This window comes from Chrysemys picta, chromosome 1 (genome assembly GCF_011386835.1).
Source record: "Chrysemys picta bellii isolate R12L10 chromosome 1, ASM1138683v2, whole genome shotgun sequence".
Taxonomy (NCBI): Eukaryota; Metazoa; Chordata; order Testudines; family Emydidae; genus Chrysemys; species Chrysemys picta.
In genome coordinates this window covers 100,246,902-100,258,988 of record NC_088791.1, presented here as the reverse complement: position 1 = coordinate 100,258,988, position 12,087 = coordinate 100,246,902, and the positions used below count along the sequence as shown (strand labels likewise).

The following is a 12,087-nucleotide window of genomic DNA, read 5'->3' as shown; positions in this document are numbered from 1 at the left end:
CCGCAGTGTCGTACTTTGCCTTCAGTGTCCCGTTACATTGCAGTTCTATCAGCTCCATCTGCATTTCTACAGGTGCGGTTTCCACATCGACTGCAAATGGGTTGCGAAGCAGCTCGAAGTTACTTTTCTGTGCCTCAAAGTCACTGAAGCGCCGTGCGAACTCAGTGCGCAGCGCGCTGAGTTTTTCAGCAAAGGTGGCATTTGGGAAAACTGTGGCACTTTCTTGGTTCCGTATTACTTGGCAACAGGGAAAGTGAGACAAGTTGCATTGGTGCATTTGTGTCTCCCATAAGCGCAGCTTCACTTGAAATGCCTTCACTGCATCATGCATATCGGTTATTATGTGCTCCCGTCCCTGGAGTTGAAGGTTTAAAGCGCTAAGATGCGACGTTATGTCAGCCAGGAACGCCAACTCACATTTCCACTTTTCATCCCGCAGAACTGTGCAGTCTTTCCCCTTACTGTCCATGAACTGGCAGATTTCCTCTCGCAGCTCAAAGTGTCTTTTGAGAACTTTTCCCCGACTTAGCCACCGGACCTCCGTATGATATGGCATATCGCCAAACTCGCTATCTATTTCCCGCAGAAAAGACTGGAATTGGCGGTGATTTAAACCGTGGGCTCTGATAAAGTTGACGGTTTGTGTTACAGTGTTCATCACATGATCCATTTTTAGGACTTTAGCACTCAGCGATTCCTGGTGTATGATGCAGTGATACACTGTCAACTCACCGGCACAGTTCTCCTCCCGCATCTTTGAGCGCATCCTTCCCACCAGTCCATTTTTTTCACCACACATAGCAGGTGCGCCATCTGTTGTAAGTCCAACGAGTTTTTCCCACGGCAGTTTCATGTCGGTTACACTTTGAAATACATTTCCAAAGATGTCTTCTCCTTTCGTTGTCCCGTGCATCGATTTAATGTCCAGTATTTCCTCTGTTACGCACAAATTGGAATCCACACCACGGATAAATATCGCCAGCTGTGCAGTGTCAGTCGCGTCAGTAGTTTCATCCACGGCAAGGGAGTATGCAACAAAATCTTTTGCTCTTTCAGTCAACTGTGTTTTCAAATCAGTCGCCATCTCACAAACCCGATTAGCAACAGTGTTTCTGCTGAGGCTTACATTTGCAAACGCTCGCGTTTTATCTGGACAAAGGACGTCGCACACTTTCATCATACAATTCTTTACGAATTCCCCCTCGGTAAACGGCCGTCCTGATTTGGCGATCTCTTCGGCCACAATGAAACTTGCTTTCACAGCAGCTTCACTTTGTGATTTTGCTTTGGTGAAAAACGTCTGCTGGGATGTCAAATTCTTCTTCAACTCCTCTACCTTTTGTAGCTTCTGTCCTGCGCTCAGGTTTTTGAATTTGTTCTCATGTTTCGTCTCGTAGTGCCGTCTTAGGTTATACTCCTTCATTACAGCGATATTACTCCCGCAAAGGAGACACACTGGTTTACCTGCAATTTCAGTAAACATATACTCATTCTCCCACCGGCTTTGAAAGCCTCGGTTTTCAGAATCAATTTTTCTCTTGGCCATTGTTGGGGTCTAGCTTTGATTTGATATTAGCGTTGTATACATCAACAGACCGCGAACTTGAACCGCGGCTTGCCGTTGGCGGCAATTGCACTGCATCATGGGATTTGTAGTGTGTGTTATTGGGGCGTCATATCACAGGGCCATTAAAAACAGATATATAAAACGATTTCGCGGGCCGGATATAATTGTATGGCGGGCCGGATGTGGCCCGCGGGCCTTGAGTTTGACACATGTGCTCTTACAGTATATATCCTTTGAATGTGCTTTGTAACACAACCATAACTAACATACAACAGGATAAACACAGTAAAGTAAACATACCTATCTAAGAAACTCTACCACTGCAAGCCACAAAATCTTGCCTATGTAAGTTTATCTAAATATTACATATGGGAACTACAAAAGAAAAGTTTAATTTTAGTATTTTTGCCAAAGTATAAAGCTATCCTAAATTATGTTTTAACTTGCCAGTCTTAAAAAGGATCAGTTAGCTTGATGAGAATCAGGGTATGTTGTTTACTGTGTATTGTTTTCCATGTGGTAAACACTGGCCTCTTACATTTGGTAAGGACAGTTTCCCCCCCCCTCTTCTGGCCTTCAAACAACTCCTCAACCTGACCAACAGCTGCTGCTGAGTTTAGTTCCTTAAATCTAGATGACCAGGACTGTGGACCCACTTGAGCAGTAGCCTGAGGGACTTCCTTGTGCTGCATGGGCCACAGCAAGTGAAAAACTTCATGTTCCCTAAAGACAATGAAAATAGAAGTTTCCATTCAACACATTGCTGGCGTAAAATCCCCAATGGTGACAAAGTGGAAAGGCCATGGCTTATGTACTTAAAAACCCAGAATGCTGCATACTGTTTTTGTTGCAAACTCTTCCAGTCTAATGTTCCAGCCACATTGGGTTCTATGGGAACAAAGGAAAAATCTGGCATGCCATGAGAAGGCAGCAAATCACCAGAGAGCATTCCATAGGTGGAAAGAGCTTGAGATGAGACTAAGGTTAAAGGCCACCATAGATGATCAGCATCAAGAGAAGATTGAATCAGAGTCTCTTTACTGGCAAAATGTTCTGAAAAAGCTCATTGCCATTGTGAAAATGCTTGCTACCCAGAACCTAGCACTGTGTGGCACTTCAGATCATTTGTATATGCCAAACAATGGAAACTTCCTTAAAATTGTGGAGCTGATGGCTGAGTTTGATGCTGTACTCCAGGAGCATCTAAGAAGAGTCACCACCTAAGAAATGTACACACACCACTACCTTGGAAAAACAATTCAAAATAAGATCATACCGTTACTGGCAACAAAAGTCAAACAGAAGATTGTGGCAGATCTGAAGTCAGCAAGATATTACTCTGTTTTTCTGGACTGCACACCTGACATCAGCCATATGGAACAAATGACTTTAATGGTGTGTTTTGTAACAACAACAGAACCTAATGAAAATGTCCCAGCAATGGTGACTGTCAGAGAGCATTTTCTAGAATTTATTGACACTGATGATACTACAGGAGCTGGTATGACAAATGTGCTTCTTAAAAAGCTGGAAGATATGGGAATTGCAATAGCTGACGTGAGAGGTCAGGGCTACGATAATGGTGCCAACATGAGAGAAAAGAACAGAGGAGCGCAGACACGGATCCGAGAGTTAAACCCTCAAGCTTTTTTTGTCCCATGCAGTTTTCATTCATTGAACTTGGTGGTCAGTGATGCACCATCAGCTTCTAGTGGGGCTGCTGAATTTTTTAATGTAATTCAAAGCATCTATGTATTTTTCTCTGCATCAACTCATTGATGGCAAATTTTGTAGCAACATCTGGGAACATCCTCTCTGACACTGAAACCACTGAGTGCCACACGATGGGAAAGTCGAGTGGAGGCGATAAAGCCTATCAAACACCAAATTGGGATGATAGATGATGCCATAGTTGCCATTACGGAGGATAATGTTATGACAGGAACTGTTCATGGAAGAACAGTGGCAGAGGGAAATGGAATCACCAGAAATACAGATAACTTTAAATTTCTGTGTGGCTTAGTGTTGTGGCATGACATACTGTTTGAAATAAATGTTGTAAGCAAGAGACTTCAAGGTGTTGACCTTGATATATCTGGAGCAATGGAACAACTGGTCAAAGCAAAGTCATACCTACAGTCTTACCGGTCAGATGAGGGATTTCAAAATTTTCTGAAGAGTGCACAGAAGTTTGCAGAGGAACTTCACACTGAAGCTGTTTTCCCACCCAAGAATACAAGAGTCACCAAAGAAGAAGACATTTTGATTACAAGGCACGGGATAATCCCATAAGAGACCCCAAACAACAATTCAAAGTTCAATTCTTTAACCAGGTGCTAGATTGTGCAATACAGTCAGTTGAAGAACGTTTCATGTAGCTCAAGGAACACAGCAGTATATTTGGGATGTTGTATGATATTTCAAAACTCCTCAATATACCTGAAGAAGACCTACACCAGAAATGCAGGCACTAGAGACAGTGTTGACGGATGATGACATACGCGATATTGGTGTGAGTGATTTAGGTGATGAACTGAAAGCCCTTACAAGATACATTTCAGCAGTATCAACTTGAAAGGCAGTTCTGGAATATATGTGCACAAATAAGATGACCACCCTCTTTCCAAATGCTTTTGTTGCTCTGCGCATACTTCTAACACTTCCTGTAACAGTTGCCAGTGGAGAACGCAGCTTCACCAAGCTGAAGTTAATAAAAACACATGTACGCTCCATAATGACACAGGAGAGGCTGGTCGGCCTTGCAACCATCTCAATAGAGCATGAGCTGGCCCAGACTGTATGGCCCGGACCTTCAGCAGGAAGCAGTTCAAATCTTTGCAACCAAAAAGGCACAGAAAGCATCACTTTGATTATTCAAACAGATAAAAATGCCAGTGTTTACTATGGAGACAAGAAAAGTTACGTTTGCTGTTCAGGCGTTTGAAAGTTAAGTGTTACTTAAAATTTTTGAACAAGGCATTTTAAGTTGTTAGTTCTCCATTATTGGGGTAGGTAGCAGAGCAGTACCACTAGAGGAGAAGAACAGGAAGAAGGCAGAATTGAGACCTTTCAAAGTTTTGGCCCAAGTGAGGGGGCATGGGGGCATCATTTGAGCTCCCCACCTCAGGTGCCAAAATATTGTGGGCCGGACCTGAACTCACACAGAAAAATGACAGAAGACAAAAATTTCATATCACTTGTCGGCGAACACTTCACAAAGTGATCACTCCATATCTGACTTTTTAGTTCTGTCGTCAAAGGAAAATTGCATAATACCTTCAAAAGACGAGCCTGGGAACTTAAATTATTAACTTTGTGGAATACTAAAAACCACAGACTTAACAGAGCCTGGTTTTATGGATCATTTCAACAATTTGCAATACCCTTTACTGCCTGCTAACCCTTAATTGCCCACTTCATTTTAAATGGTTTCCTACAGCAGGGGTTCTCAACCTTTTTCTTTCTGTCCCTCTTCCTGCCCCCCCCCACCCCACCCCAACATGCTATAAAAAACTCCTCAGCCCACCTGTGCCACAACAACTGGTTTTCTGCATATAAAAGCCAGGGCCCGTATTAGGGGATAGCAAGCAGGGCAATTTCGTGCAACAGGAGCCCCTGCGAAGCTACACTGCTCAGGCTTCAGCCCCAGGTGGTGGGGCTTTGGCTTTCTGCTTGGGGTCCCAGCGAGTCTAATGCTGGCCCTGCTTGGCAGACCGGACCCCCTAAACCTGCTCGTGGCCCCTCAGGGGGTCCTGACCCTGGTTGAGAACCACTGTCCTACAGCATGTGTGACCCCTTATGCTTAACAATTCATCCCACCTTGTATTTAACATAGACACATTGGTTACCTTCCCCAGACTTAAGGAAGAGCTCTGTATAGCTTGCAAGCTTTTCCCTTACACAAACAGAAGTTAGTCCAATAAAAGATATTATCTCACCTATCTTGTCTCTCTCCTATTCTGGAACCCACCTGGCTATAATAACATTGCATACAATCATATAGTCATTTCCATGGCTAAAGACAAATGTCATAAAAATTGTCTGATTTCATTATATCAAATCTAAATTATAGCAAGTATATTAGAAAGTGAAAGTGATATCTGATGTCCCCAGTTCATACACTAAGTAATGCAACAGTCCTTAAACTCACTGGGCCCATATTTTTGTAGGAGTCAGAAGATCAAGCAGATTGTATGTGTGTATTTCTTTTTGTTTTGTTCTTTTGTGTATATATAGCAGAATCTCGGTAATTCATACTAAGGCTTGTAAATTACTATTTGTCCTGACCTGTCCATTGGGATGGTTACTGTAAGAGCACACTGGACTAAATCAACAGGGCTGTTGGAAAACCGACAGGAAGGTGAAAACAATGACTTTCAGTAAGACCCTCCCACCCCAGCAAACACTGGAGGGTTGTTACAGGACAATGGGAGAGCAACTGACCCTGAGGGAACAGGCTCAACTTCCCACTGAGTCTAGCAATCTGGTTTTGAACTAGTGTAGCCAAAAAGTCTGCAAACTGAGCGAACAAAGAACTCGGACTAGTTTTTTAAAAGGCACACTCCTGCAAGCAGGGGGCAAGATAGTTAAGGGAAACAGACTAACACTCAGAGTTCAGAGGTTAGGGATGAGTAGGAAAGCAAGGCCAGCTTAGGGCATCTATGGGAATGGTAGGACTCTAGGTAAAACAGACATGCAAACATACCTTTTGTTGTTTTAAAATCCTTTCTCTTATGGTTTATTCCTACTGTTAGTATTAAACAATACTTCGGTTTAAAACGGGTAGTAGATGAGGGGAGGGGATGGTGGATGAGGGGAGGAGGCTGTGTTGGGTAGATGGGCGATGGATGTGGGGGACAACGTGGAGTAGACGGTGGTGGATATGGGAGGGTGGGGGTAGACAGGCTGTGTGGGGAAGGGGATGATGTGGGGGTAGATAGGTAGTGGATGAGGGAGGGGCTTACAGAGCTAGAGGGGCGGTGAATGGGGGAGGGAGAGTAGATGAGAGGCGGGATGGGAAAGGGGGCAAAGGGGGGAGTAGATGGGCGGTGGATGGGGGAGGGGGAGTAGACGAGAGGCGGATGGGGGAGAGGGTAAAGGGGGGTTATGGGGGGAGTAGATTGGGTAGCGGTGGGGGGAGTATGAGCTGTGAATGGGGGAGGGGCGGTGGGGGGAGCAGATGGGGGTCGGGGGCGCTGTGTTGTTCTTCTCATTCACTTATTTATAAACTTTCCTGCTCGGAGCATCCTCCCCGGACCCCGATCCCGGCCGCGTCTCTCGCCCCGCGGCGGGTCCCGGGCTTCTCCTGCCCGTGCTCGGCTCCGCTCCTGCCCCTCAGGGACCCTGTCGCCCCCGATGCCCCCTTACCTGGGCGATGGTGGCGCCGGCAGCCCGCAGCCCCTCGCCATGGCCGATCGCTGCCCGCTCTTCGCCCGGACCAACCCGGCTGCAGCAGTGACAGCTCCCGTGCAGGGTGAGCGGCGCTCCCACTGAGCAGGCGCGGAGCCCGCACGAAGGGAAGAGGAGGGCAGGGCACGGGCACGGGCACGGGCAGCCCCTTGATGATGTGGCCCGTGATGCGAGTGCGCAGCAGCCGCGGCAGGACCTGCCAGTGAGCTCGGCTCGCGGGGAACCCCCCAGCGGAAGGGGCTGAGCGCGAGGAGCCGCAGCCAACCGTCATCCCGAGCTCCGGGGGCGCGAGGAACCGCAGCCTGGCGGGGGGGAGCTATGTTGTAAGCTACGCGCATTAAGCATGGGGGAGGGGAGCGCTCGGCTGTTCTCCCCAGCAGCCCCCTCCCCTCGGGCGTAGGGGGCTATAAAAGGGAGACTGAGAGGGTCGATTACTTGGTCACAGCCGTATGGGGGGGACACTAATGACTGATGCCCCCAGCCCCAAGGGGGACGGGGTGCGGATGGGGTGTGATACTCCCACCCCCCACAAACAGGGGGTGGGGGCAGTGAACCCCCCTCTTCCCACACACACACAAAGAGGGGATGGGTGGGGCTAGGGAGAGCCTCCCAGTGGGGCAAGGGGCTGTACAGGAAGGGCAGTGATCCCATTCCCCCACACACATACACCCAGAAATCCTGCTGGGAGGAAGGTTAAGGGGCACTTTAACTAACACACACGTAGGATCAGAATGATGACAATTTCCTTCCCCAGCACCCTGAAGAGCAGCAAAGGGAACGCTACAGGGGCAGAGAAATCCCCCACCCCAATTATCCCCTCAGAAAAACCTAATCATTTTCTAGCTAGGTGCCTTTTTTTAAAAAAAAAGTTTCCATTTGGTGCAGCTGTGCCTCCACGCCACAATGAAAGATGCCCAGTCAATCCTGAAAATAATTTAAACCAGCCCAGTCCAGAAGTAACACATAATTACCATCCACTTTGCTATTCAATACTGTAGTTAAAAAAAAAAATCCCTCCAGAAAGTCTCTGGTTTGAATTACCTAGACTCCAGGAAGCATAATTTCAAATCCCAGCAGTTCTGGTTCAATTCTTCATCCCTTCCAGATAGATAAACTGAGTTCCAAGTTGTTTACTGTGTGCAGGTCTAGTGAGTGAGTTCATGAGGTACTGTGTGCTCTGAGGGGACGTTAGAGATGAACTTGCTAAATCTTGCTCCACAGTTCGGCTTGCCAATGACACACTGGTCTCTTCCTGTTTTCACATTTCCAGTACTGCTTTCACAAGTGCTGGTTTCTCATTGATTAAAAGTGAGTGGGTGGCCTTCTCTGTTTTGAGCAACAACACTATAGATTTGCAATGTATGAAAATCAAAAAAGGATGGAAAGCAGAGTAAGCACCAAATGTATTCCTGGCAATGCTTTTGCTTTCACTTGTAAAAGCTTTATTGGCAACAAAACACAAGACTCAACAATTTTTACTTATTTGAGACTCTTATACAGAATGCACTTGAACACTTTCTTTCTTTTAGCTTGATTGAAATAATTTCATTAAGTCAACTGATTTCATTAATTGGTTCAATTAAATAAAAAACATAAATTGCTGTTTGAAAACTTTTCTCTTTAGACTGGCTGGTTTTTTTAATTGTCCTTGCCCAAGTACTCTGTGATATGCCCAGAAAGCTTTAATAATTTAAGGCCCTGATCCTGTAAAGATTTACATATGGGATTAACTTTACACACTCTGAGTAGCCCCATTGAAGTCAATGTACTCATGCATGTAAAATTAAGCACATGCAGGTTCAGAGTCTAACTATGATACATATGTGGATTCTTTGTTGAAGTAGATATAGGGAGAGGTGAAGTTCAACTAATTTCTTTTGTCCTGATAAACATAAATATTTTAAATTCAAAATGACGAATGTTTACATTCACTTAGTTTAACATTTGTACAAAACATTGAAAATATGTGCTGTTATTTTCTAAAAGAGTACTTCCTATGCTGATGCTCTGTACTTCATAGCAATGGAGAAACCTGAAGTGGAAAAACTTTAAAAAAAAAAAATCTATACATGAATTTAGTGATGATGGAATCTGTCAGATTGACAGCTCTGGAACCTGTTTTTCGCCTCTCTAATCCACAGAACATACCTATCTCATAGAACTGGAAGGGACCCCGAAAGGTCATCAAGTCCAGCCCCCTGCCTTCACTAGCAGGACCAAGTACTGATTTTTGCCCCAGATTCCTAAGTGGCCCCCTCAAGGATTGAATGCACAACCCTGGGTTTAGCAGGCCAACGCTCAAACCACTGAACTATCCCTCTCCCCACAAACATAATACAGAGTGCCCAAAACACCAAGTGTCTGCAATAAGTTGGAGCTAAATACTGTGAGCATATGAATAAAAGTTTAAAGTTAAGTATGTTGGTAGGTGTTTCACAGGATCAGGGCCAAAATCATTTGCATTGAAATAGTTAACAGTGTTGACATTCATGTCACCATAATTAGTTTTCAGAGTGAACATGCTATTGAGATTAATTGGACAGTATACGCCTTTTAGACCTAATGTTTAGGCTGTTTCCAAAATTCAGAAAGATTTACACCTGGTCCATGCTATCCAAGTTATTTTCACAGTTGTGAGAGATAGCTAAATATATTTGTAAATGAAAATTGAGATTCTGGAGCACAACTGTATGGAAAAGAGTGAATTCTGTAGCAAATTCAGTGGTTACATAACTGTGGAATATACAGAGGCCAAGCATGGGTGGCAGCAGCAGTGGAAGCTTCCCCTGCTTTGGTCAGTCCCTGATCTTGAGGGACCACTTTTAGGGAGAAGGCAATTCTCCAAGTTAGTAGAAAAGATAAGGACTGAGAGAGAGAGAGAATGTGTGTGTGTGAGAGAGAGATCTGAACATGAATCCAATAGAAATTGAACAGAAACCACATTTCACATAAACTACTATACAGCATTTGGAGGATTAACTACATTTTGTCACAACTGGACTGGACTGAGTGATCTAGAAGTGAAATGTCCACATTCCATTGCCAATCCCTTGAACTGTCCAATCCCTCTTTACAGTTTTCAAGGTCTAAATTGTAATAGCTAGACAGCAATAAAAATTGCAGAGCAAATCCTGTATAACAGGTTGGCCAGTCAATTAAAGTTGGCAAGCATGTGAGTTGCTTGTCTAAGAGAAAATTTAGCTCCCTTGGGCCAAAATTTAATCTCAGATGCACTTGCCAGATTTTGACAATTAACATGGGAAAGGTTTCAAAAAATAGTAGCTTGACTTGACTTTCCAGCACAGTCGGCCACTTACTCAGTTTAATATTGTAATTCTTCTAAAAATGATGAGTTTTTCATTCCAAAACATCACAGAAATGCATACCAAAAGTTTTTTGCTTTTTGTTGCCTTTTTCCTTCCCTTTCCTCATATTTTTAACTACTGATTTACATGAGCCTAGAAGGCTATATGTTACTTTCAGTTTGTGTGTACAACTCTAATTGATGGGATCACCACTTGCAGACCAAGGGTACTGTACAATCCAAAAAAAGAAACGGTAATGACCTTATTCTACCTTTTATTCCTTTCCCTGAAATACTGTTTCATCTTTATTTACTTAGTTTGGTATTATATTAAACTATGAAAACTGTATTTATGATTTTCAACCTTCCTCCACTTTTGACAAGCACAGTGAGATCATTTGTTGATTTGCCACTACTCTTTCCTGAAATCTTGGTAGAAACTCTGTATTTGGAGTAGTAAAACAGCTGCGTTCCCCAGTGAGCTAAAGAAATATACTCACTGTAATCTATTTTTATATATTACTGTTTAAAAAACAATGGTTTATTATAAAGTTCTGAGGCAGTACTCCTTAGAGGTACAATATAGCTGATTGAAATACCTAACTTCCATCAGGGCATTTTGTATTACACCCCTTTAAAATTGCTTGCTTAGAATACCAGGAGACTCATAAGAATTAAAACCCCTTTCTTTTTCTGTATACTTAATTATGTTTGGATTACCAGTCATGTGTCTTTGAAATATTCAGACTGCATTAGTGATTGATCTCTTTAAAACTGTATACGAGCAGAGTTAATCTAAAATTACAGGAGTTGTATTTTCAGAGTCACATTAAAGAATTTTGGGGCCTGTGCACTATGGAAATTGGGGGCCTCCCACCTTCCCTGGGGTGGGAGGTCTGGGGGGGGGAAGGTCCTGCCCCCAAGGAGGTGTGAGAGGCTCCAGGGGATGGGGTTGTAAGGGAGGCCACTCAAGGGTCACCCCACAGCGACTCCTGTCCTGCAGGGCTGGGCTGGCTTGCTGCTCCAGCCTGTTGTCTCTTGCCTTAGGCTACGTCTACACTGCACACCCCAGCCGTGCTGCTGTAAGGCATGCTCTTTGTCTGCAAGAGAGAGCTCTCCTGCCAACAAAATAAAACCACCCCCAACAAGCGGCAGTAGCTTTGTTGGCGGGAGAGTGTCTCCCAACGACATAGCGCTGTCCACAACGGTGCTTTTTGTGGGTAAAACTTTGTGTTTTTTTCACACCCCTAACTGACAAAAGTTTTACTGATGAAAGTGCAGTGTCGACATAGCCTTAGCATGCAGGTGGGGCCTTCCCCTCCAATGCCCTACTCTGGCCTGTGGCATGTAAGTTTTGAGAGTTTTTAAAATCATTATTATTTTATGTTGTGTATGTGTGTGGGGAGGGGTTTCCTGGTAGTCAAGGGGCCTTCTCAGATGGGGGCCCAGTGCAAGTGCACAGTGGTTAATTTGGGCCTTGGAGTAGGTATTTCATTCAGCAGTACCTGGATAAATTTGAACTCCAGATCACTATGATATCTTAGGCTTATACAAGACACTATGACCTAATATAATATAACATTAACATTAAATGCAATAAATTCAAGTAATATTAAAATACATCAATATCTGATTTATACAGCTATAACTCAGAAAAATCCTAAATGAGATGCCTAAATTTCTGTTCTCTGTCTCTCTTCCAATTCCCTTCTTTATCATCTTTAATTCTTTCCCCTAAGAGAAAGAGTTAAGGATGCCTTGATCCTGCAGAGATCCTGCATAGCCTAGGTTCCACAGAGATTTATCC

At 44.2% G+C, this 12,087-nt stretch overlaps 1 protein-coding gene across 4 annotated transcripts in view; it reads right to left on the bottom strand.

The window, feature by feature from the left end:
- The window catches only part of SLC41A2 (solute carrier family 41 member 2), a 110,097-nt gene extending 101,716 nt beyond the window's left edge, over positions 1 to 8,381 (bottom strand). For 2 of the 4 annotated variants that reach the window (XM_042843625.2, XM_065565016.1), the window contains exon 1: positions 6,935 to 7,277. The gene's annotated coding sequence lies outside the window, so the exon portion shown is untranslated. Of the gene's footprint in view, positions 1 to 6,934; positions 7,278 to 8,017 lie in introns of those variants that run through there. The other 2 variants (XM_005300774.5, XM_005300773.3) reach the window with 2 other exon arrangements.
- Between the last annotated feature and the right edge of the window lie 3,706 nt (positions 8,382 to 12,087).